The sequence below is a fragment of the Leptidea sinapis genome, chromosome 4, assembly GCF_905404315.1.
Source record: "Leptidea sinapis chromosome 4, ilLepSina1.1, whole genome shotgun sequence".
Classification (NCBI taxonomy): Eukaryota; Metazoa; Arthropoda; class Insecta; order Lepidoptera; family Pieridae; genus Leptidea; species Leptidea sinapis.
Genome location: NC_066268.1, coordinates 6115553 through 6141706, shown reverse-complemented (window position 1 = coordinate 6141706; position 26154 = coordinate 6115553). Strand labels below are relative to the sequence as shown.

The 26154-nt window shown below is 37.3% G+C and overlaps 1 long non-coding RNA gene across 1 annotated transcript; it reads left to right on the top strand.

The window, feature by feature from the left end:
* The first annotated feature begins 17199 nt into the window (after nucleotides 1-17199).
* LOC126979858 (uncharacterized) lies at nucleotides 17200-24078 on the top strand. Its single transcript, XR_007732895.1, has 4 exons — nucleotides 17200-17340; nucleotides 19253-19403; nucleotides 20452-20546; nucleotides 23928-24078. It is a non-coding gene; the product is annotated as an uncharacterized LOC126979858 (long non-coding RNA).
* Nucleotides 24079-26154: the final 2076 nt, after the last annotated feature.

The following is a 26154-nucleotide window of genomic DNA, read 5'->3' as shown; positions in this document are numbered from 1 at the left end:
CAAAAATGGTATTGAGGTTTATTTTATAATTTTTTTCTAAATTGAATAGTTTGCGCGAGAGACTCATCCAAAATAATTTCTTGGCACGAACAGCCACTTTGTGGGATCAATTACCGGCTGCTGTTTTCCTAAACCGACACGACTTAGGGATCTTCAAGAAATGAGCATACTCCTACATTAAAGTCCGACAATCTCTTGACACCTGTTGTTGTAGATTTCCATGGGCGGTTGTCTCACCACTCCTCATCACGGGAGACTCTTGACCGTTTGCCTCCTCTTATATAAAAAAAAACACTTAACTATACACAGTAATTGAAATTAAATGTAAACATGACTGTATTTACAATCAAAACGTGAAGTACGACGTATTTTCAATAAATCTGATGAAAACAATATCATTTTGACGCTTAGGGGCTTGGTTTCGAACTCAAATATTTAATAAGATAGAGAGAGAAACAGTAAATAAAAAAATACGGGTTCGGGAATAATTTCACAGGAATCGCTTTATTTATTAATATAAAATTACTAGCATTTAATAATGTGTAGTTAAATGTAATATTTATTTCTGTATCGGTATCGAACACAAAAATGACAATTTATAGGTATAACTTAAAAAATTTAACAATTCAAAAAGTCTATTTCTCAGAAAAATCAATTTGTATCCATAATTTCAACGACTTTTACCATCTTTATTACCTGCATCATCATTGCCAATCTCTAAAACTGATACAATGGATGGTAGCTGAAGTAAAAAATAAAACAATAAAAAAAAATTACAAAATAATAAGTTACAAAGAAATACAAGTATAACTATCGCCTTAGGTAGAGTCTTCGCTAATGACAAAACTTAAAAACCCAATAATAAAACTGTAAGAATATGTCACGGCTGAGATTCGACCCCTCGAACTCGCGGTGTTTCTGCTTCGCAATCACAATGATTCAACCACTGATTAAATGACCGTATGATCAATAAGTTGAAATAGCCGAACTATAATTAGTTAGAAATGTAAATCTTTCATCCATAATTTCAACGACTGTCTTACGAATTTTCGATCAGGTCACGTGTCCTGACTTGAGTTTATCATTTTATACCCATCCCAAGAAAAGTACTCAACGCCGCTAAAGAAGTATTCACTTCAAAAATTTCAGGCTAAAATGAAGGTAATAACGTGTTTCCACATTTTCCCGAGATGAAATCGCAAAGGAGACATTTCTTTTTGTTCGAGGAATAGGCCCACCTTGAAATGTGATGTATAGTAATGAAACATATATTGATTTATTCTTTATAATCTCTAGATTACAACAGTATATTTAGCTAGAAATGGTCTAACCGGGATACTGAGAAATACGACAAAATGTGAACGTCAATATAACCTAAAAATCATATATAAATGTTAGTAATAAGCTATTACGTAATATCTTGACATAAAACAGAAACGGCCAAAATTAAGTAGGAGTGTAAGTAGTACTATCTGATATCAAAATTAACAGAGCCTGTACGAGAGTAAGGATACAGCTGATAAAAGATGGTTTACAATGATGCACAGAACAAAAATATTCATCACACTAGTATATTAATAGTCCCAGGCGTGTGTACACCGACACCCTAATACTTCAGTTTAGCAGTCAGGGCAATCACCATAACCACTATACCAGAAACCTTGCCAAAAATACTTAACAACCATCATTGTAACTTCAAAGTCGTGTCTTAATAAAATAAGTAAATACTATTGAGGTAAGGTTTTGTACACTGTTTATCATAGGAAGAAATAACACATTGTTTATATAGTATAAATATATATTAGTCATCATCATTTTTAAAATCATCTTTTATAATTAGAATCTCATCGAGAAACGATGCAGGTGGCTCAGTTCACAGCAACCAACAGAATGTCTACCCACCAAACCATTGCAACAGTAACCGGCAAGATCAGCTCGAGTATTAGAAATCGATGGGTCAACCAGATAAGTGTTTGTATTGTGTTGTTATGTAAGTTATTGTGAAGAACGTACTTATTTTGAACAAAATTTTGTTTTCTTCAGAGGCCCAGTTCAAGTCTCCAGGTATCTCAGACACTAATTAATGTTTTCGCACATTACGATGAACATACTGCACAATTTACACAACGACTCTCTGGAGTATAATATGCTGTAAATGCGATATTAAAATCTATGAAATAATTGAAACAATTATAATAATGCAAAGAAAACTTTCACGCAACTCGAAAGAAACGATAAATACGGAAATCTGTTTTGACAACATAAAAATCAAAATGACAGATGCACAGTTCACAGATATAGACTTTGTCTATGTTACTTTATTCCATTGCACGGTAATATTAAACTATGTACTTAATGCTAAATTAGTATAATCTCTAAAATAATAATTGAAATGAGGTTCATGGATCCAGTACATATTTGTTACTTTTCAAAAGCCGATAATCACTGTTACCACCACATTTTGCAGTAATATTTTTATTTTCTCAATGTTTCATTGTACGCATTTTATTGCCAAGGTCACCATAATTGTGTACAGGAAATGCATCAAGCGTTTGCCTTTTTATTATAATTTCATGAACCCGGTTAGATTTTACAACAAAATATGGCCTCTTGACAATTATAAATTAATTACAATTTTACTAGCATAATACGATTAATAAACATTATCATATCCAGTAACCCAAAAAAAATGTCTCCTTTGACGAGACCGTAACATAAAAATACTTTCATAACATTTATTAAGTTTCAGAAAGACCATTATGAATTTATAATAATGAAAAAATTTCAATATTTTATTGAAGATTTAAGCCGTTTAGGTGTTGCAGAGGAAAAATACTAAAAGCAGAAAAGAAAAATATGTCTTTAAGAGATTCATTGTCATATATTTCTTTTCAACTTGCCTAATTGGCGTGGAGATTTGAATGTTGTGAAGAATCTAAGGTACACTCGAGTATATATTGTGCAAATGCTAACATAAAATTATATTTTGCTGTCGTTTAATATTTACTAATAATTGTAGATTTTATGCCATTATAATAAGATTCAATTTTACATGCTGGTGGTGACCGTGAAGCCTAAATGTTATACCGACCTCTTGTCAATTCATTTAAAATAAGTCAAATAATTAGTTCAGAGCTTATTGTCTGTTTGTCAGGTTAGCCTGACCAGGTATGGGCCAGGGTGTCATTCCTCATGCGCAACCAAGAGCAGCTTTCGACACCGACCAGAACTTGCGTGTTCCGGTCGGGTAACTGGAAAGCTGCTCGCCGATTTTGACGTTTGACTGTGTGTGGCTTTGTACTGTGAGAAATCGGTCTTCTCGAGTCCGAATATGATTGTTACGGGTTTTGTTATGTAAATGACACTCCTTTGGTAAATGAGAACTTATATTTCTTGAACTAAGCAAACTGTAGCTTAATTACACCTAATTATATCTAAACTAAACTAAAGCTAAGTACTAAGACTACTTTAGACGCCAGGAGAATATTACCCACGTTGGAGGGAATTCTACCAAAACCCAAGCTCTCGGCTGCTCAACCTCTCAGGGAACTTATGTATTGATTAAAAGGGCATTTCCATAGGCTAGGACAATAGTAGTAATATTATTTTCACATACAAATGCAAATGCCTAACTTCTATCCCAATTAGATATAAATTCTGTTACTTACCCCTTTGAGATGGTACGGACTGACTTCATCAAAATACGAACCATTAATTTTATCATTAACGTGATTGACAGTAAACATTGTTTGATCAAGTTTGATGGAAAGTGAAAAGTCTCGTCCCTTATTTTCATAAAAAAACATGACATAAAATACATACTCGTATTTAGTTTCATAAGATAGAAAACTAAAAATATAAAATAAAATATATCATATTATACTTAACCTGACGTGGCATGCCGTATCTAGTAGCTCTTAATGCATGTTTTGTACACGTGGCCCGTACACTTGATCATATTAATGTTTACGCAGATATATTTTCATCTCTACATCGCACACTCGCAGTACTATAAAATATATACTTATATAAGTGAATTCTGTATTCTTAAGGCTGGGGAACGAGCCAAGGGCCTTGAGGATTCGAGCGGAGTAAGGTAACGTCTCCCCTACAAGATCGCAATAGTTTGAATTCAGACTTAGAAGCATTTTGAATTTATTACAAACATGTTAAAATTTTCTTTACAAAAATAAAAAAGCATGTTAAACAGTAAATAATTTTTCATACAATTTTTATCTAAATTGAATGATTAGAATGGTTCCAACTGTAAAAGCTACATTGGAGGGTTTTTTTTCAGTCTATAAAATATAGAAATGTATTGAAAAAAATAATATGTTCGAAATATATTTATTTATTTAATTATTATATATTTGGGCAACTTACAAATTACACTCTTTATATGCTTAAACTTAAAATATAATAATAAAATGGATAAGAGTTAATTCCCTTATAAGCTACCACAGCATTCATAATTTTTACTACGCTTATAGGACAGTAGTTTTAACAATTTATATAATAAAATCTAAAAATATTGTAAAATATAATTTAAAATAATAATGAAAATATGAAAACAAGGTTTCTAAGTCACGTGTGTAAATTAAGTATTATCTTTTTATATTGAGCAAGCGGAATGAATAAATCAATGTTCTGCGATTTGGCCAGTGAGTTATATGACCTACAGAGCCTAGAAATAGTTGCGTTTTGACCCAGATTAGTCCTAGATTGTGGTACTACAAATAACGAATAGGCATTTTTTCTAATTAATTTTGGAGGAACGTTTATTTTGAATTTAGATAGCAAGTATGAAGAATCTATTTTCCCGCTAAAAATATTGTGTAAAAACAAAAGATCTAACACTATCCTTCTATCGCCAGTGGGATCACACCGTAATGTTTTAGCCTTTTTTGGTAGCTTGAGTGCTTTTTCGCTAAAAAGATTATAAGATATATGATACATAAAGCGTCTTTGCACACTCTCAATACGCTTGATAAATATATCATAGTGTGGACTCCAAACTACGCTGCAGTATTTTAAGATGGACCGTACAAAAGACTTAATGTTAACTTAACTTATTTTGGTTGAATGAGATTTAAATTCTTTGGTATTCCTAATTATAAAACCGAGTATTCTGAATGCTTTATTGGCTATGTTGTCTATATGTTTCAGAATTTTAATGCTTTATCAAAACAAATTCCGAGGTTCTTAAATTCAGTAACATTCGACATTAATTATATTTTATTATAAGTATTCTGTAGACATAATTATTTTTTGCAAAAATAAAAACTATAAACCATTAAGAAATGGTTTCAATTATGCCGCTATTTTGGTGATTTTTTTGGGATACTTTTAATGAGAATAAATTTCTTTAGCCATAAATCTGGGCTAATGGGTGTGGTAGTTTGGCTTTAGTAATTGCGAATATCAATAGAAAATTGAACGCGTTTGAATTCAGTTGGTAAGTCAGTGAAAATGATTGTAATGCGTGGCAGCAAAACATTTCCGCGTTGGAATTTCATATTCAGTCGACGTCCGTATTTTTTGCTGCCTAAATGACTTTTTCTGCCAGCCACGCATAATTTATGTATTATATATGTCTGCCGTATTCCGATTGTGCAGAAATCGATGTCCAACTTTAACACATAAGTGAATTTGCTAGAAACTGTCATAACCATAATGTTAACACCAGGAACAGACTATTTTATTTTTTTATGGAATAGGAGGACAAACGAGCGTACGTAGGTCACCTGGTGTTAAGTGATCACCGCCGCCCACATTCTCTTGCAACACCAGAGGAATCACAAGAGCGTTGCCGGCCTTTAAGGAAGGTGTACGCGCTTTTTTTGAAGGTATTCATGTCGTATTGTCCCGGAAACACCGCACAAGGAAGCTCATTCCATAGCTTTGTAGTACGAGGGAGAAAGCTCCTTGAAAACCGCACTGTGGAGGACCGCCACACATCCAGATGGTGGCGATGAAATCCTAACTTGTGGCGTGTCGTGCGAAGGTGGAATTCGGCGGCAGGAATCAGGTTAAACAGCTCTTCGGAACACTCCCCGTGATAAATGCGGTAGAAGATACACAATGAAGCGACGTCTCTACGCAACGCCAAGAGACCCAGCCGTTCACAGAGCACTGAGTCCCCGACAATTCGAGCTGCTCTACGTTGCACGCGGTCAAATGGATCGAGCAGATACTGGGGTACGCCAGACCAGAGATGGCAGCAATACTCCATGTGTGGCCGAACCTGCGCTTTGTAGAGCGCTAGAATGTGGGCCGGCTTGAAGTATTGCCGTGCTCTATTGATGACGCCCAGCTTCTTCGAAGCCAATTTGGCTTTGCCCTCCAGATGGCCACGGAATTGGCAATCGCTAGAGATTTCGAGAACCAGTATTCCGATACTAGGCGCGGCTTTAAGAGAAGTGTTCTCGAAGAGCGATGAAACGACAAATGGGGATTTTTAGTGCTAAACGCGCAAACTTGAGTCTTCTGGGGGTAAATTAGACAAGGTTCAATTTACCCCATTCCGCGACCTTCTCGAGAGAGGACTCGATAGAAGACACAAGTTTCTCCCGGCACTGGTCGACGATTTCCCGAGAGAGACCTGCATGGCCGGTGTATACGGCATCACCAGTGCTGTCATCCGCATAGCAATGTATGTTCGAGGTGTCCAACTTATCATTGATATGCAGAAGAAAAAGCGTAGGAGATAGCACACAGCCTTGGGGCACTCCAGCATTCACGGGCTTCGGGATCGAGCAATATCCGTCGACAACGACCTGTATGCTACGCCCAGTGAGGAAGCTGGAGGTCCACTTGCACAAGCTCTCGGGAAGCCCAAATGATGGAAGTTTTGAGAGGAGCGCCTTGTGCCATACACGATCAAAGGCCTTCGCTATATCCAGGCTAACTGCCAGGCCTTCCCCCTTGCTTTCATAGCAATAGACCTGTAGTTCACCGGATCCGAACTGTCTCCTTTTTTTTGGATCGGATGGACAAGGGCTGACTTCCATGAGTCAGGGACTACGCCTTTGAAATAAGAGTGCCGGAATAAACGCGTTAGCACCGGCGTCAACTCAGGGGCACACGTTCTAAGCACGATTGGAGAAATGCCATCCGGCCCGCTCGACTTCCTGACAACCAACGAAAACAGAGCTCGCCTAACAGTTTTCTGACTGAACTGTACTTCAGGCATAGAGCTCTGACACCGCGGGATGGTCGGCGGTGTTTTTCCGTTGTCGTCAAGACTTGAGTTGGAGGCGAAAAGAGCGCACAGGAGCTCGGCTTTCTCTTTTGCCGTATGGGCCAGGGAGTCATTCCTCATGTGCAACGGTGGCATGGACGGCTGGTTGAAGTTACCAAGAGCAGCTTTCGACAAAGACCAGAACTTGCGTGTTCCGGTCGGGTAACTGGAAAGCTGCTCGCCAATTTTGACGACGTGCTTCGATTTCGCACGGGCGATTTGCTGCTTAAAAAATCTGGAGGCACGGTTATATTTCCTCTTCAGAACTTTGCAGTTCGGATCCTTTGAGCCCAGCGCCGCAACCCAAGTTCGATACGCCTGTTTTTTGCAGTCAGATGCTGCTTTAACTGACGCATCGAACCAGGGCTGTGATCTGCCACCGATCGGTACTACAGAGCTTGGTATAAAAATATCCATGCCCTGCAGTATCGGCTACTGCAACGGCGCAGGCACTAGGATCATCCGAAGGGAAACAAACCCTGCCCCAAGAGTAGGATGCAAAAAAGGAACGCATCCTATCCCAATCTGCTGACTTGTAGTGCCAAACGCGGCGGGTCGCTGGTGGTCTGCGACGTTGGCGTCGGATAGGCACTACACTCCTGAGCAGGCAATGGTCGGACGTTCCGAGAGGGGCGTCGACAAAGACCTGGTAACCATCGGGATGTGTAGTCAGCAGAAGATCTAATAAGGACGGCATGTGGCTATCCACATTCGGGAGCCGCGTTGGCGACTCAACCAATTGGGACAGACCATACGCCAATGCAAAATTATGAACAGATCGCCCTGCGTAGTCTGTGGTACGTGATCCAAGCCATTCGGCATTGTGCCCGTTGAAATCACCCAAGACTACGATTTCAGCGGATCTGTGCAAGCACGTCGTCAATTGCCGCTTGAACGCAGCCCATGAGATGATCGGTTTCTGCGTTACCACTATGGGACCTGTAGACACACGCATAGATACGGACGCGGTCCTCTAAATCTACGCGGAGCCAGAGAGTAGACAGGTCCCTACCCTCAAAATTGCCGAGACGGCGACAGCAGATATCCTCCCTTACGTACACACATACCCCGGCATGAGGCAAAAAATTGTGCTCAATTTTGTACCCGGGGTACGTTAAATATGACGTATCACTAGGTCGAGATATCTGCGTCTCCGTAAGGAAACACAAGGCCGGCTGCGCCGTCTCAAGGTGGTGGTGGACGGCGTTTAAATTAGAGTGAATTCCCCTGATATTGCAAAAGTCCACGTTGAGTGTGGAGCGGGGTGCCGTGGTGTTTCTGCCTCGTTTGTCCTCGGTCATGCGCGGTTCTGTGCCCACCCCAGAATACGAAGGGCAGCCCGAAGCGAGAGTGCTCGGGGAGGGATTCTCCGGCTCTGGTAGAGCCGGTACCCTCCTGGGGTAATATCTACTACATTTATAATGCCTACTACTCGGCTAAGTCGAAGTTTTAAGTCTTTTGTGGGGCAATGTATATCCTTTTACAAAGATCCCAGAAATGTTCAAAACAAGTTACTAGTATTACGTTATTCAAAAGAATTCTTAAAAAACGTTTGTGTGGTAAAGGTTACTATAGCATATATCACTTTCTTAATGATACCACAGATTGGGAATGGAATTTAAATAATAAGTTTTAAATGTACCATTTCACTTTGTGAACATATTTTTTTGATAAAAAAAACCCGCTGAGTTGATTGCGCCCATTCTTCTCAGGTCTGAGGCATTCTCTTTAGGTGGTAGTTTTAGACTTTCAATAAGTGATTTCACATCCTATTTTGAATAAAAATATTTGAATTTGAATATGCCGCCATTATTATTACATTTATCAACGAAACATTCCCAAAAAAACGTATGATAATCAATTATTTTACGAATGTTTTTTAATTTCTAATTCTAAACAATATGTTATGTTTTTTAAAGTGATAACCCTCACTTCTAGGATTAATACACAAATAAAATTAGAAAAACAAAATTTCATGAACGATGCGGGATTCAATCCCACGACCTCCGGCGTTCCGTGCCGGTGCTCTAACCAACTGAGCTAACCGTTCGAGTACCGCCTCGTTATAAAATTATGTTTGCTTTGTTCAACTCTCGGGTTGTGGCTTAATATATTTTATATTTTTTCCAATTCTTTTTAAAACTAGAGATACGGTAAACAGCATCATTGGATCTGATGAACCGGTTTATTTTAAGTCGTTTTCATTCAATCTAGGAGTATTTGCATTTGTATTCTGAATATCAATGCTATTCACAGCAAGCAGCCGAATCCTTTTTTCAAACGTACTTGCAAAAGTACTATTTAGCCTACATTCTAGCGCTCTACAAAGCGCAGGTCCGGCCATATAATAATTATGGAGTATTGCTGCCATATCTGGTCTGGCTCACCCCGGTATCAGCTCGATCCATTTGACCGTGTGCAACGCAGAGCAGCTCGAATTGTCGCGGACCCAGTGCTCTGTGAACGGATGGATCACTTGGCGTTGCGTAGAGACGTCGCTTTATTGTTTGTCTTCTATCGAATTTATCACTTGGAGTATTCCGAAGAGCTGTTTCACCTGGTTCTTGCCGCCGAATACCACATTCGCACGACACGCCACAAATTAGGATATCACCTCCACATTGCGGTTTTCAAGGAGCTTTCTTCCAAGTACAGAGCTGTGGAATGAGCTTCCTTGTGTTATGTTTCGAGGGCGATACGACATGGCATATGGCATCCCATCAAAAAAAGCGCGTACACCTTTCTTAAGGACCGGCAATGCTCCTGTGATTCCTCTGATGTTGCAAGAAAATGTGGGTTGTGTGTTGGTGTGGCCACTTAACCGATATTTACAAGGTAAACTTAGTACCGGCCGTTTTCAATAACATATCTCTAGTTACGGATACATTGCTGTCACTGTTTAATGACAAGATCTTATCGATCCATCGTTATGTCCAATATAGTTATAGTCCAATGCTGTATGTCGAAAGGTTATTAAAATGTTAGTAAGCCACCATCTGGATGTGTGGCGGTCCTCCACAGTGCGGTTTTCAAGGAGCTTTCTTCCACGTACTACAAAGCTGTGGAATGAACTTCCTTGTGCGGTGTTTCCAGGACGATACAACATGGGTACCTTCAAAAAAAGCACGTACACCTTCCTTAAAGGCCGGCAACGCTCCTGTGATTCCTCTGGTGTTGCAAGAGATTGTGGGCGGCGGTGATCACTTAACACCAGATGACCCGTACGCTCGTTTGTCCTCCTATTCCATAAAAAAAACGTAAATGGATAGATTTGTCTACCTCTAGTAAGATAAACTAAGGATAGATGGGTTTTTGAATACGGCCGTATGTTGATATTTAGGATACTTAAGTGATTGTTCATCATCATCAATATTTCTTCGACGATATGTTCACGTCAATACCCGTCGAGGTGTTAGCAAGTGAGCAAGATGTATAAACTCATAATTCCACAAAAAATTGTGTAAATAAATAAGTGAGTAAAAATAAAAAGTATGACTAAGACTTATGAATAAGATTTGATTATATGCATAATAATTAATATACGTTTACGTATACATTTATTAATATACGTTCACAAAAATCGTCACCTTTTTGCTCTTAATAGTGATTTTCATTATTATAAATAAAATTTGAAAGACAAAATTTTATGAACGATGCAGGACTCTAACCAACTGAGCCAACCGTTCGAGTAGCGTATCGTTACAAATTCTTGTTTGCTTTGTTCAACTCTCAGGTTGTGTTTTCATCTACAGGATCTACTTTACAGTTGATAACCTGCTCAACCCCAATATTTGCATATTAGGAAATTGACTTGAGATGTCTTGCTTTTAAAGTGATAACTCTCACTTCTAGGAATTAATACACATATAAAATTTGAAAACAAAATTTTATAAACGCTGCGGGACTCGAACCCAAGTGGGTCACTTTATTCATGTAGGTCAAATAAATGATAGTTATGAATGTTAAAAGTTTTTTTTTTATATTTACCGCCACTTCAGTCGGTTGAGCTTTATTTAGAAAAAGTGGCAAGTAATTAACAATTTACAAATAATTTCATTTTTACAAGGAGTCTTACAAAGGCCATACTCTACCCTTAAAGGCCAGCAACTCATCTCTTAACACCTGTTGTTGCGGATGTCCATGGGCGGTTGCCTCACCTCTCCCATCCCCTAAGCCTCTTGCCCGTTTGCCCCATCTTAAACATTGTGTATCGGCATGTAGTAATGAATCTTTAGTAGTAACTATAATCTATTTATCGATGAAAATACCCCATAAAGAGGGTAAATTCCAAAACTCTACCAGTCTACATCTACTTTTATTTTTATCTTAACAAAGTTCGCCCTAATTTACAAAACAACGGCGGTTTCAGTTCTACGTCGTGTAGGGGCTCAATGGTGGTCTTATTGTAAAGGTAAAATTACTAATATTATTTGTTTTTTGGGTCCTATAATGATAACAATATATAATTAACCTGAATGAGAACTAATAAAAAAACCGTACATAAACTATAATTACATGATCCACCCCTCCTCCATCCTCTTTTTTAGGAATTCGAACGTTTCCTAATATTAGATAAATCGGTTAAAGATCGGTTGAAAATTAAAATTAACATCAATCCCTGTCTTACATCTATCGTCAGATGAAAATTATATAAATTACCAAAAATCTAACTACAGAGAAATCTTACTAGAGCTATAGTTATACGCATGCGATAGTTACTATGGGCAACATTTTTTATTTTTTATACACTCACTTTGCAAATACTAGTAAAATAAATAATAATACTCACTACAAACTGATGTGGTTAATACATTTTTTTATGCCAATACGGGACGAGACGAGCAGCGCGTTAAACTAATGGTTATTGATACGCTCTGCCCATTACAATGAAGCACCGCTCAGTATTATACAATTGCACTCGTCACCTTGAAACATAAGATGTTAATTCTCATTTGCCCAGTGATTTCACTAGCTACGGCGCCCTTCAGACAGAAACACAGTAATGCTTACACATTACTGCTTCACGGCAGAAATAGGCGTCCTTGTGGTACCCATAATCTACTGGTAAACAAATATTTTTAAACTATAAAAGTTTCATCCCTCTATTTCATCACCACAGAGGTCTAAATTTTAAAAACGCTAGTACAAATATTTTTTTGTATTATTTCTTATCAAGCGCCTAAATACATAATATTTTCATGGTGCTATCTTCAATAATGATGAATTTTCATACAAATTTCCAACTCCTATTTCAGCCCCGCCAAGCCTTTTTTTCGCGATAAAAGATCCGAATCCGATCCTATGTCCATTTCCAAGCTCTTGTCTATCTCTGTACTAAAAATACTCATCAGAATCGTTTAAGGGGCATAGGCGTGAAAGCGTAACAAACAAAGTTACATTCATATTTATAATATTAAGAAGGGATACTGAAAATATCGTTAAATAAATCTCATTACGTTAAATCAAATCGACAGTTTTCTCTATCGCTCAAAAAGTTCGACTACTGTTTCTTTAGTTCTCGCAAGTAATGGTGTTGTCATTTTGTGTGACGTATGACCAGTCATCGTTGTATCATTAGCATGTTTGGAGGGTAAAGACAAGAAGAATAATCTTTTAAGGGAGAAAATTGGAAAAATTTCCAGCATAAGCTGTTATAAAGTTCAAAAAGCTTCCACAGTGGCGCTGGTGTAGGCACAGGGTATGGTATGAAGTATGGTGAATGTAACAATTGTAAACGAATTGAAGTAGGACGAGTTAAAAAAAATAATATTATAGTCGAGTTAAATAGATAAATAGTGAAAATTTAAACAACTTACCGTGTACAAAATAATGTAGTAAATATAAAGTTATGGAATTTATTAGTATAATAGAATGATTAGTATTATTTTATATTTGGCGCTTCTTTTAAGATTTACCCTGATGCTACTGTGCTGCCACCCTAATTTAACATCTTGAGGGACACATTTTCATATACAGAGATGATTCTCCTTACCTCTACCCTACATAATTAACATGGTATCTTTTGCAAACATTAGGTAATGCCCAGTTCCTATAAACATCAACTCAAATGTTTTACTATGCATAAGAAATTGGATCCACGGGACGTACTTTGAAACTGTTGCTACAAATACCAACAGCCTAACTTAACTTCAACTTGGTCCGTGGGGTCCAGAGGCGCGGAGAATGTACAAAGTACTATCTTCGCGCATCAATATGGCTACTGGAAAGCCCTGGCAGCTATTTCGGTCAACAACGGTAGCTAGTGAAACTACTATCCAAATTGACTAGCGCAATTGTAGTGCCACTCAGAATTTTTGGGTTTTTTAATAATCCTGAGCGACACTGCATTCTAATAGGCAGGGCGTATCAACTACTATCAGCTGAACGACTTGCTCGTCTGGTATATAGATGATATAGAAAAAAATTAAAAAGAAACAATAATAACCCTAAAAGACATATCTTTCATGGCAACTACAAACATAGCATATATGCTGTATAGGTAACATTTATTCATATGCCTAATTATGTTTACTATGAATCATTTTGAACTGTAAAATAGATTAGTCATGATGCGTACATAAAAGTATACAATAACTTTCGCATAAACTATTTAATAGAACACGACCACAAATTGTCATATAAATACGCGTGAATACAAAATATTGTCAGTTTATCATAATGTCCCGTCTAGGCTTAATTTTTTTATTCATTGGTGTTCTGTTTGTCAGCACTGCAACTGCAGCGAAACATCAGTACCCTGATCTTTTAGCGCCATTAAGATTTTTCGTAAGTTAAATTTTCTTTTCCAAAGTTCATACACATTCTGAATCTCGTTTTACCTGTCACTGTTTTCACTTTTATAGGTTATCGCATTAATTTTTCTATATGAATTTCGAGGAATAGAGTTAACAGGGTTGTCCAATTTCATCCAAGTGTCATTCTACCATCATATGATGTTTAAAAAAACATTACCAGCACTATCGCCCAGACTGACCTATTCCCAATCGGCGTAACGAAAGGTGTTTGGTCTAAGATGAAATTGCCACTTATGTAATCCTCGAATATACAGAAAAGGCTAACCAACAGCTCCGTTGCCTTGAACATCCCAGGAAGGTTCTGAACTCCTGGAACGAACTGTGCTGGTTGGAGTACCCAGCAACCTGCACGCAAAATGGACCCAATTAAGGAGATTTATTGCGGAAAAAAGCCCCCACATCATACCTTTTTATGGTGATAGTTTGTACTATCGGCAGAATTTGATGCAGAAACACACGTATCGATCCAGTGGCCATCTGCAAAACCCACCCTCAAATATAAAAGTGGTGACACCGTCATAAGATTAGTATCTTCAATGCCAGAATGATTTTTAGTGCAAAAAAATTTCACCGCCACATGTTTTAGGTTTAAAGTGTAAAAAAATCCCTTGGCAAAATGTTACACTTTTTTCATTCTTGCTTGCGGTTTTTTTACATCTTGATGAGTAAAGTAATGATTTGCGTAATGAGAACCAACAATAATAATATAAGCCTTTATTTAGATAGATACATTTACATATATGGTTACATACCCTCTGTAACTAACTATTTATCACTTCTTCCACTCTTCTCTATCTTTTGCTATTCTAGACCATTTCTTGCGTGCTATCGTCCTTAGTTCGTCTGACCACCTCCTGTATTGTCCCCCCCGTTTCTTTTTTAAGTTTCTGGGATACAATTCTTTGATATATCTGCTATCATGGCATTTGTCTATGCCCCGAAGGGTTTGTCTCGTCTAGCGCCCTTTAAGTTTTCTTAGTTACTTATTTCTTCATAAGTGACATTAGCTATTTTTGTTTTCTCTCTTAAATCTATGTTTCTAACCAATATAATGAGGACCAATATTAAATGTCCAACTTTAGGTTAAAATTATATCCAAATCCTGATAGTATATTTGGAGGCCTTTTATGAGCATTTTTCAACATACTTACAAACGTTGCCCTAACAGTGCCCTATATTACGGCAGAATAAAAGAGAAATAAGCCAATTCTGTCGGGACACCTGTTGCTCCACTGGGAGCCTAGCACAGGTTGATAGCTACATTATGGGTACCTCAACTGCGCCTATTTCTGCCATGAAGCAGTAATGTGTAAACATTACTATGTTTCGCACTGAAGGGCGGCGTAGCTAGTGAAATTACTGGGCAAATGAGACTTAACATCTTATGTCTCAAGGTGACGAGCACAATTGGAGTGCCGCTCAGAATTTTTGGATTTTCAAGAGTCCTGAGCGGCACTGTATTGTAATGGGCAGGGCGAATCAATTACCATCAGCTGAACGTCATGCTCGTCTTGCCCCTTATTTTCTTTCTTTCTTTTTCTTCGGCATACAAATGTAAATAATTCAAAATATTATTATAATGACCATTATGTATGATAAATTGAATTCTAATTTCTTTTACAGTTACATCTATTCGATGCTGGTGAAGATGCCGCAGATGTTGCTTATCCTGTAGTCAAGGGTGCAGGTGTACCAGCTAAAATTTTGACCAAGGCTGTGGATAAAATAAGTAAATAAACGCTTAAAAATACAAAAAACCGTTTTAAGTTACGGTTGGACTTATTTATTTTTATCATATTCCTTAGATTGAGAAACATAATGATAAGATGGTTTTATGATCCATCTAATCCTGGTATCACACTTAACTACAAAGCTGTGGAATGAGCTTTCTTGTGCGGTGTTTTCGGGACGATACGATATGGGTACCTTCAAAAAAGAGCGGACACCTTCCTTAAAGGCCAGCAACTCTCCTTTGATTCCTCTGGTGTTGCGAGAGAATGTGGGCGGCGGTGATCACTTAACACCAGGTGACCCGTACGCTCTATTGTCCTCCTTTTCCATAAAAAATACCTCCTTGGTTCTCCCCATAGTAAAAACCATCAACTCTCTAGGTATATATGGGTATAGATGCTGGTGTTTTACTTATTGGTGTTGTGCTATAATAAGGTAATGGAAGGTCTGATGATAATGTCCAAAGGGATGGGAATGCCTCAGTCTCTCAACTTGAACGACAAGGAGGACCTTTATTGACCTTGGCTCTTGTAGATCCAAGCAAATTGATCCCATTTCCATTATTTGTGCGCTATGATAGCCATGTCGTCTATTTTATATGTATATTTTAAAAGTGTTCACTCTTTTCTGAACCTAATAAAATAAAATCCTAAAAAAGTAACAATAATTGGTAATACTGAGATAAGAGCTCATACACCTTCCTTCAAGGCTGGCAACGCTCCTGTGATACCTCTGGTGTTGCAAGAGCATGTGGGCGTCGGTGATCACTTAACACCAGGTTACCCGTACGCTCGTTTATCCTCCTTTTCCATAAAAAAAGGGAAGCCTGACAGCCTGATGCCGGTTACGAAGCGGTTTACTCTTCCATAATAAGTTATCACTTCAATAATTCTCGTTATTCTTCTTTGATAGTGAACATGGGCGGCTAGAAATTAGATCAAGCACAATTTGGTTATTATATTATTTTATCCACACTGGATTCTGAAACAGTTAGCTTATTGCCCACATTAAAACACCCAATGTCCTAATAATCATTGCATCACACAAACGAGTTGTAATGAAATTCAGTACAACATTATATCATCTGTTGTCAAAATAATGTTGAATTTTTAATGTTAGCAATAAGATAACTGTTTCACAATCTTTTATAGAGGATTCATATTATGGATGTAGATAAAGTATTGTATGCAACTGTTGATAATTAGGTATTAAAACACTCATGTGATACTATTATCACCAACATTCGTATTTTAATACCCCTGTTTTAAGAGTTGCATAAAGAACTATTATAATTTAAATTTTAGTTACAAAACCTTTAACGGCTATGAACATACCAATACATGGTCCCATTTGACTCAATTTATTTTGAGTTAAAAGTTTAACAAACTTTTTAAAACATTTATTTATATTTCAATACAACATAAATAACAGCTATCATGCCAGTACCGTTCGAAATAATTTACTTTGCCTTATCGTGGAAATATTTTATGATTATTGATTTGGAGAACGTTTCCACCAGCACCATGATACGGTTGATCGTTATACTTTTTATGGGTGAGGGTTCTTACATAGATATATTGCTAATAAAAAATATAATCTATTTCATACATTATAAGGCCTTGATAATGCCATACTCTTTTTTTCTTGAATATTTTATTGTAATACGTGGACAGAAGATATCCTCGCCGTCCAAATTCTCTTACATGACCAGGGAAATGATACGAACATGGATGGAACATATTGATTTTTTTAGAATAGAAACAAAAAACTTGAAAAAAAAATAATAAAGCTAAATGATCCGACTTCTAAAACACTTTCAAAGCAATAGATATAATATGCACTAAAAACTATAAAAATAATTGAGTATTTTTATACAATCTAATTAATTAATCTTGCTCTTGTTACGATTATTGTTATTTTTGGAATCGGTGTCCTCCCGCCGCGGCCCCGCTCTCGTCTCCTCACGTCGCGCGTACGACTCAAGCACATCTTAGGCTAGCTATGGATGCGAGTTCTGACGAAAATTTGTTCTGACGAGTTCTGACGGATTCGTCAGAAGAAACAAACGCCTGGCATCCAATGACAGTGTTTACACTGGCAACGACGAACGCGTCAGAACATGCACGACGTCGTGAGAACCACTCGAGCGTTCAAACGAGTTTGATTTTTTCGCACGACCTGCGTCTGCGAATTGCAAGTGATTTGGTAGTTTCCACCATGGATAAAGATAAATTGATCTGTCTTGTGTACGAGGTGAACAGGTGTTTGTGGGATATGAGAGACAAAAATTATCATTACAGATATATTTCTCGGGAAAAGTGGGAGAAAGTTGCTACAGAACTCAACACTCTACATTTTGAACTATCCGTTGTTGTCTCTAATAGAAAATAACTCGTTGACATGCTCTGTCTTTCCACCATTTAACAATAATACTTTAAATAATGGACTTTCAAGAAAATCAAATTCATCAAATTCGTCAAAATTCGCTGAATGGCAGAAACGAACTGAATATCAGAATAACAGGAAACGCGCACAGTGTAACGCTTTGTTCTGACGTGGATTTCGGACGTACTCGTCAGAACAAATTTTCATCAGAACTCGCATCCATATTACTATGGAACCCCTAGGGTTACCCCTAGCCTAACCTATAACTATGTATATAGTTACAAACCTACCTTGGCTGATACCGACTTCAAAAATAACAACAATCGTAACTAGAATTAGATTAATTAATTACATTGAATAAAAATATGTATGTGTGTGTGTGTGTGTGTGTGTGTGTGTAAAAAAAGTTCAATTAAAGTTTCACGTAGTTTGCTTATCTTCACAGTAGTGGATTGAAAATGTTAAATTAATATTCAAATAATATTAAATTTAAAACTAAACGACTTATTTGAAAGGACGAGTTCGCTTTTGCTTTGTGAAAAATAACTAATATATATTGTGTCTGTAACTTCTGTGCTTCATATCTTATTTTAGTTTTAAGAGTAAGATACAAATAAAGGTACAATTTTCATATTATAATGACTATACAAAGAAAAGTCCAAATATCGACATTAATTTTGATAGTGTTAACAACTTTTAATTAACGCTTATTAAGTGTGACCTATCTACAGCCTCAGAATGTAATACTTAGGTAGTCTTATATAATAAATTGGTTGGAATATTGCATTCACAGATTTGTAATTAATAGAAATAGCTCGTAATTTACTAATTGTAATTATTTTTTTTTTTGAATTCTCCTTACTAATAATTTTTGTAACACAAAGCATCCTGTGATTACCTTTAATTGTAGGATAAGTTAAATTTTATAAGTAAATGCAATGTAATTATTAAAACTGTAACTACTATTACTTATGTTGGTCATCCATAAAATAAATAAATAAATAAATAAAAAAAAATAGCTTGACTCTTTGACTATAAATTTAGCAATTTTATCGAATTTACATTTATTTTTAAATTGCAGCTATTGAACTATTGGATGCAAATTATGTGAACAGAACTATAACTAGACAATCTCGAGTTAGATTTTATCCAAAGGACTCTCTCTTTAGGAAATCCGATCTCATTGATAAAGGTTGTTCAGTTTTTGTCGCGTTGTGTCCCGCTATTTACAAGTAAGTATTATTTTTGATGAAAATTGTGTGTGCCCGTGACTTGATATCCACCAATAAGATGGACTACCAACTATAAAATTAAATTAAAATTAATTAAAATCCACAAGGTTTCACGCCATTAACTAACTGGTTCACGTCGCAGGTAGAATTCCTATATTATATACTTAGTCTGGCCATAAATAATATAATATAATAATATAATATTGACACACTTTTACATAAATTATCTTGCCCCAAACTAGGCATAGCCTGTACTATGGGTACAAGACAACTATATATTTAAAACAATATACTTACTTAAACATACATAAATACATATAAACATCCATGACTCGGAAACATACATTCATATTCATCATATAAATGATTGCATCTACCCGGATTCGAACCCGGGACCTCTAACTTAGTAGTCAGGGTCACTAACCATTCGGCTATATGGGTCTTCATATAGCCGTCAAATAGTGTTAAAAATAAACAAAATATTACATTTGAATTAGCAATGTGTCATTTTTATATGATTGTGCATTGCGTTTTCTCATTTTGGCGCCAATACTTTGTACAATATTTTGCGATAGTAAAATGGAGTAGGGTGATAAAGCAAACCGAATCGCTGTGATTGCAATACACAAAGTAGGTATGGAGCCAAATGCAATTTTTAAAACTCTCCATACGCTTGGTATTAGTAAAATGGTTATGTACCGGGCTATTAGTAGGTACAATGAGACCTCCTCTGTTTGTAACAGAAAAAAGATCTGGCCGTCCACGTAGTGTTCGAAAAAGGTGGTCAATGCAGTAAGGGAAAGAATTCGAAGAAATTCCAAAGAATTCCCATCCGTAAGCAAAAGATTTTATCTCGGGAGATGATGATAGAATTATATCGCGTATTTTAAAAGATGACTTAGATCTTGCAGCCTATAATATACGTACTGGTCAAAAAGAATAGAGTGGTTAATTCTAGTGACTTCAGAATATACCTGTGGCTTTATTGATCTCAACTGTCAAGTTTCATAATATATCGATTGTAACTTAATTAATAACAAATTTGTAGAAGAAGTATGGTGTGTGGCCGCCATTATGACGGGTATTATAAAACATTTAGTAGCTACTGCCAGCTCGAATACGAAAATTGTAACAGTTGGAGACGTGAGTATAATAAATAGTCTTATAGGTTGAATGAATAATGTTATTTTATGACAGTATGGGAGGAGACGAGCAGGACGTTCACCTGATGGTAATTGATCGATCAGGATTCTTGTAAGACCCATAAATTCTGAGCGGCAAAATAATTGCTCTCGTCACCTTGAGACAGACGATGTTAAGTCTCATTCGCCCAGTAATTTCACTTGCTACGGCGCCCTTCAGCCCGAAACACAATAATACTTACACATTACTGCTTCACGGCAGAAATAGGCGCCGTTATGATACCCATAATTTAGCCGGCATTCTGTGCAAAGGAGCCTTCCACTGGTATGTGGATGGTATTTATCGATAAACTTTGTATCGAGACATGGATTGCATGTTCTATCTGCTCAGGGAACCAATTCCGAGCGCTCGAACGGAACCCGAGAGGTCGCGGGTTCGAGTATCGCATTGTTCATAAATATTGGTTACAAATTTAATTTGTTTATTAATCTCAGAAGTGAGGGAAATCTCCTTAAAAATAACAAACTATTTAATTATTATTATTAGTGGCGGCGACATGGGACGGGTCGTCCCCTTCCCTGAAATATGGTTGAGGGAGGCGATGGCTGGCTCATGCGTCATGCCCGTGAACGGGCGCTGCTTGTGGTGGCAGGATGATCCTGTTGCCGGAGACTCAGTTTCAGATTTTTAAAAGTTATTGTGTGTATATATATGTATGGATATATACACATTTATTTATTTATAATCGCTTATAAAATGCTCACAGAATACCTTTATTTATTTGTGGTGGTGTGTGGATGATGCAGCTACTGTACTCAATAACATTTGTATTAATTTACATTTACTTTTTTGACTTACTCGTGTAAGACATTGACTATTTAACGTTTGAGTGTGTCTGTTGCATCATTTTACATATTATATTGTAATTTGAAATGATTTGTAAATCGTTGTACTTAAATGTAAATCTTGATATAAAAGAGTGGCAATGAGTTTCTTGCTTCTTCTTCTCATTAGCTCAACCGTTTACGAAGTAGTGGTAGACTCAATAAGTAAATGTTTTTTTTGATATTCATAAGTGTTATTTCCGTGACCTACGTGAATAAACTGATTTTGATTTCATTGATTTGATTTATTATTAATATCGCATTTCTTCCACCCGTTTTCTTATATATAGAACGTAAAACGTCACCGCTAAACGTCACATCAAATTTGACGTCGCGTACAGTCAGTTACAGTTACTGGAAACTGACACTCAGTCCAGAGAAATACGCTTGAATTTCATAACGACCTAAAGTTAGGCCGCCGACCTAGCTCGCAACTTGATCGTGAATCTGAATGGAACAACCAATAACTGTCTCCTATTTTAATATTCATGAGATGATGCTGAATAGATACGAGGAGTGCTGTAACGCTAGTCATCGTGTTTTCATTATGTCCATCGCAAAATCCTACACTTTTCTTTTTATTCTGTTTATTTCATCTCTATCATGCTATCTATATTATTTTTTTATTTATTAAGGCTTACCAACTAGATACATAATTTTACATATACGAAAAGTTAAACATTAATAAGTGTTACTATTTACATATCTAAATTAAAGGTATGCACATCGTTACTTAACTAAAAAACTAATGCTTAAAACAAATTAGAAAAATAACAATAATGAATTTACTACTAATACTACATAGTTACTAATCTATATTTAAGCCTTTTAATGACAAGGACACCTGTTTTTTATAAAAGTTAATATTTGAATATACATCGATGTTATTATCTAATTTAAATGATTTTATTATAGCTTATACATATGAGTTGAATGGGAGAGTTTAATCCGTAGTTATTTCTACAAAATTTAATAAATATTGGGGAATAAGTACCTATTCGACAATTAAATGACGGTACACAAATGCCAATATTTTGAAGAACGACTGGACAGTCTATTAGCTTGTTTATGAGTTTGTAAAGAAAAATATTATATTAAATTATTAAGGAGACCTTCTATTTCATTGTATTAGAAAGAAGTTATCAAAGGCACTGCAATTTAAGAAAAATAATGAATTCCAGGAGATTTGTATTCCAAAAACCAAACACTCCTAATAGTACAAGAATGTAAAGTAACTATGTACATAGCTAATATTATAATAAATGAATTTCCAGATAATCTACACAATTTATATAAAATAAACAGAATATATTTAAGCTTACTTACTTATATTTAGAACAGCAAGCATATTTATGCAACAATAATTAAAATATTAAAAAAAACCCTGTAATCTAAAATATTGTAACGTAGACATCTCGCGTGACAATTTACACGGATTAACCCTCTACGAGTTTTCGGGGTATTTAATTACATAACTTTTATTGCATGTTTTTTAAACAATAAATACAATAAAAAATACATATCCTTATGATAATTAAAATGATCACTCAGTTATCAGAATGACCATCTGTGAATACCTATTTTCTCGGGAAAAACTAATCATCATCATTTTAGCCGAAAGACGTCCACTGTTGGACTAAGGCCTCCCCCAAAGATCTCCACGACGATCGGTCCTGCGCTGCCGCCCTTATCCAACCTACTTCGGCGATCTTGACCAGATCGTCGGTCCATCTTGTGCGGGGCCTACCAACACTTCGCCTTCCGTTACGTGGTCGCCATTCGAGGACCTTACTGCCCCAATGGCCATCTGTCCGCCGAGCTATGTGCCCTGCCCACTGCCACTTCAGTTTCGCTATCATTTGGGCTATATCGCTGACTTTGGTTCTCCTACGGATCTCCTCATTTCTAATTCGATAATTCTCCAGGGGTAATCCGATCATAGCCCTCTCCATTGCCCTCTTAGCAACAGTGAACAGCCACCTCATAAGGCCCATAGTTAGCGACCACGTCTGTGTTCCGTATGTCACTGGCAACACACATTGGTTAAAAACCTTCGTCTTCAGACACTGTGGTATTTGGACATCTACCTTTTACAAATAATCCAGTTGGGCAGGTCAAATTTCGGGAAAGGGGTCACTCGTCGAATCCAACTCGGATGGGCAGCGTTCTGGAAGCTTCGTAAAATCTTTTCGTCCAAAATACATAAGGCAAGGTGTTAAAAAATTACCTAATATAATCTTTACATCGCGTGCGCTGCGAAATTATTCACAAAAATTGTTAATTTTAGTAATTTAATTGAAATACTGCTACTACTAAGTCGCGGGGTATCAGCTAATGTCATATAATGTCACAAAATCGATAAGTTGGAGCAAGGATTCAGATGAATATATTAAAGTAACATGTGCAGTAATCGTAGGCAATTTTCTAAAGTGAGACATTACCAACTTTGAGAAGGATAAGATTAATCAAGTGGAAATAATTAATGTGTTCGTTTCAGAATGGAGCATGGTGAAGCGAGATCGATGCTAATGTAAACTATTCATCTAAATTACAATCACTTATTTATATCACGATTTCCACTACCATCCTAATCTTAAATTAACTGTGGATAGATTTTAAGTTTAGTTTATAATTAATAAATTTAAATATACTTAAAATGAAGTTAGTTTTTTTCAAGCTCATCTCACCTATAACTCACTATGTATGTAGTTACAAACCTGCCTTGGCTGACACCGACTTTTATGAGCTTCTCATTGGATGCCATTGTCAGATCTGGACCAAATTGCAATGGGACCGCATGGGAAGCAACAGCTTACAAATAAAAAAAGAATTATCAAAATTGGTTCACCTAGTCGAAAGTTCTCAGGTAACAAACATAAAACGAATTGAGAAGGTCCTCCTTTTTTGATGTCGGTTAAAAAACCTGTTTTGTAAACATGTCCAAGGTCAAGATTCCTTTACGCCGGGTAAGTACGTCTATTGTATTCTTGAAATCATCACGATTTTCTTCAATTAGCCGCTTAACAGTAGCCATATTATTTTCATTGACGGCAGTTGAACAGCGCCCTTCACGAAATTCGTGTTAAGAAACCCGACTTCTCTCAAATCACCTCACAGTGCTCAAGCAAGGTGATTCTCTCTTAAAAGCATTTTGAAGACGAGCGGCACAGTCTTGCGGAGAGTGATAGAGAACTTTTAAAATCATCGCTCTAAATTATTTTCGTCTTATTCAATTTTCGTTGCGTACGTAGAACTTTGATGTGTGATAAAAAACAATTGACAAATGATTTCCCGCCATTTGTTTTTGTTTTATTACGAAGGTTGCAACGTTTCAAAAAATGTTACATTCGATTTTTTTTATGGAATAGGAGGACAAACGAGTGGACGGGTCACCTGGTGTTAAGTGATCACCGCCGCCCACATTCTCTTGCAACACCAGATGAATCACAGGAGCGTTGCCGGCCTTTAAGGAAGGTGTACGCGCTTTTTTTGAAGGTACCCATGTCGTATCGTTCCGGAAACACCGCACAAGGAAGCTCATTCCACAGCTTAGTAGTACGAGGAAGAAAGCTCTTTGAAAACCGCACTGTGGAGGACCGCCACACATCCAGATTGTGGGGATGATATCCTAATTTGTGGCGTGTCGTGCGAAGGTGGAATTCGGCGGCAGGAATCAGATTAAACAGCTCTTCGGAACACTCCCCGTGATAAATGCGGTAAAAGATACACAATGAAGCGACGTCTCTACGCAACGCCAAGTGATCCAGCCGTTTACAGAGCACTGGGTCCCCGACAATTCGAACTGCTCTGCGTTGCACGCGGTCAAATGGATCGAGCAGATACTGAGGTGTGCCAGACCAGAGATGACAGCAATACTCCATGTGTGGCCGGACCTGCGCTTTGTTGAATGCTAGAATGTGGGCCGGCTTGAAGTATTGCCGTGCTCTATTATTTACCCCCAGCTTCTTCTAAGCCAATTTGGCTTTGCCTTCCAGATGGTGACGGAATTGGCAATCGCTCGAGATTTCGAGACCCAGTATTCCGATACTAGGCGAGGCTTTAAGGGAAGTGCTGTTGATACGGCAAATGGGTTTTTTAGTGGTAAACGCGCAAACTTGAGTCTTCTGGGGGTTAAATTGGACAAGGTTCAATTTACCCCATTCCGCAACCTTCTCGAGAGAGGACTCGATAGAAGACACAAGTTTCTCCCGGCACTGGTCGACGATTTCCCGAGAGAGACCTGCATGGCCCGTGTATACGGCATCACCAGTGCTGTCGTCTGCATAGCTACGTATGTTGGAGGTGTCCAACATATCATTGATATGCAGAAGAAACAGCGTGGGAGATAGCACACAGCCTTGGGGCACTCCAGCGTTCACGGGCTTTGGAATCGAGCAATAACCGTCGACAACGACCTGTATGCTGCGCCCAGTGAGGAAGCTGGAGGTCCACTTGCATAAGGTCTAGGGAAGCCCAAATGATGGAAGTTTTGAGAGGAGTGCCTTGTGCCATACACGATCAAAGGCCTTCGCTATATCCAGGCTTACTGTAAGGCCTTCCCCCTTGCTTTCAATAGCCGCCGCCCAACTAAGTGTTAGGTATACCAGAAGATCACCAGTCGACCGACCATGGTGAAAGCCGTACTGCCGGTCGTTGATCAACTGGTGACCCTCAAGGTATACCGAGAGCTGCTGCAAGGTATGCTCTCCATGATTTTGGAAAGC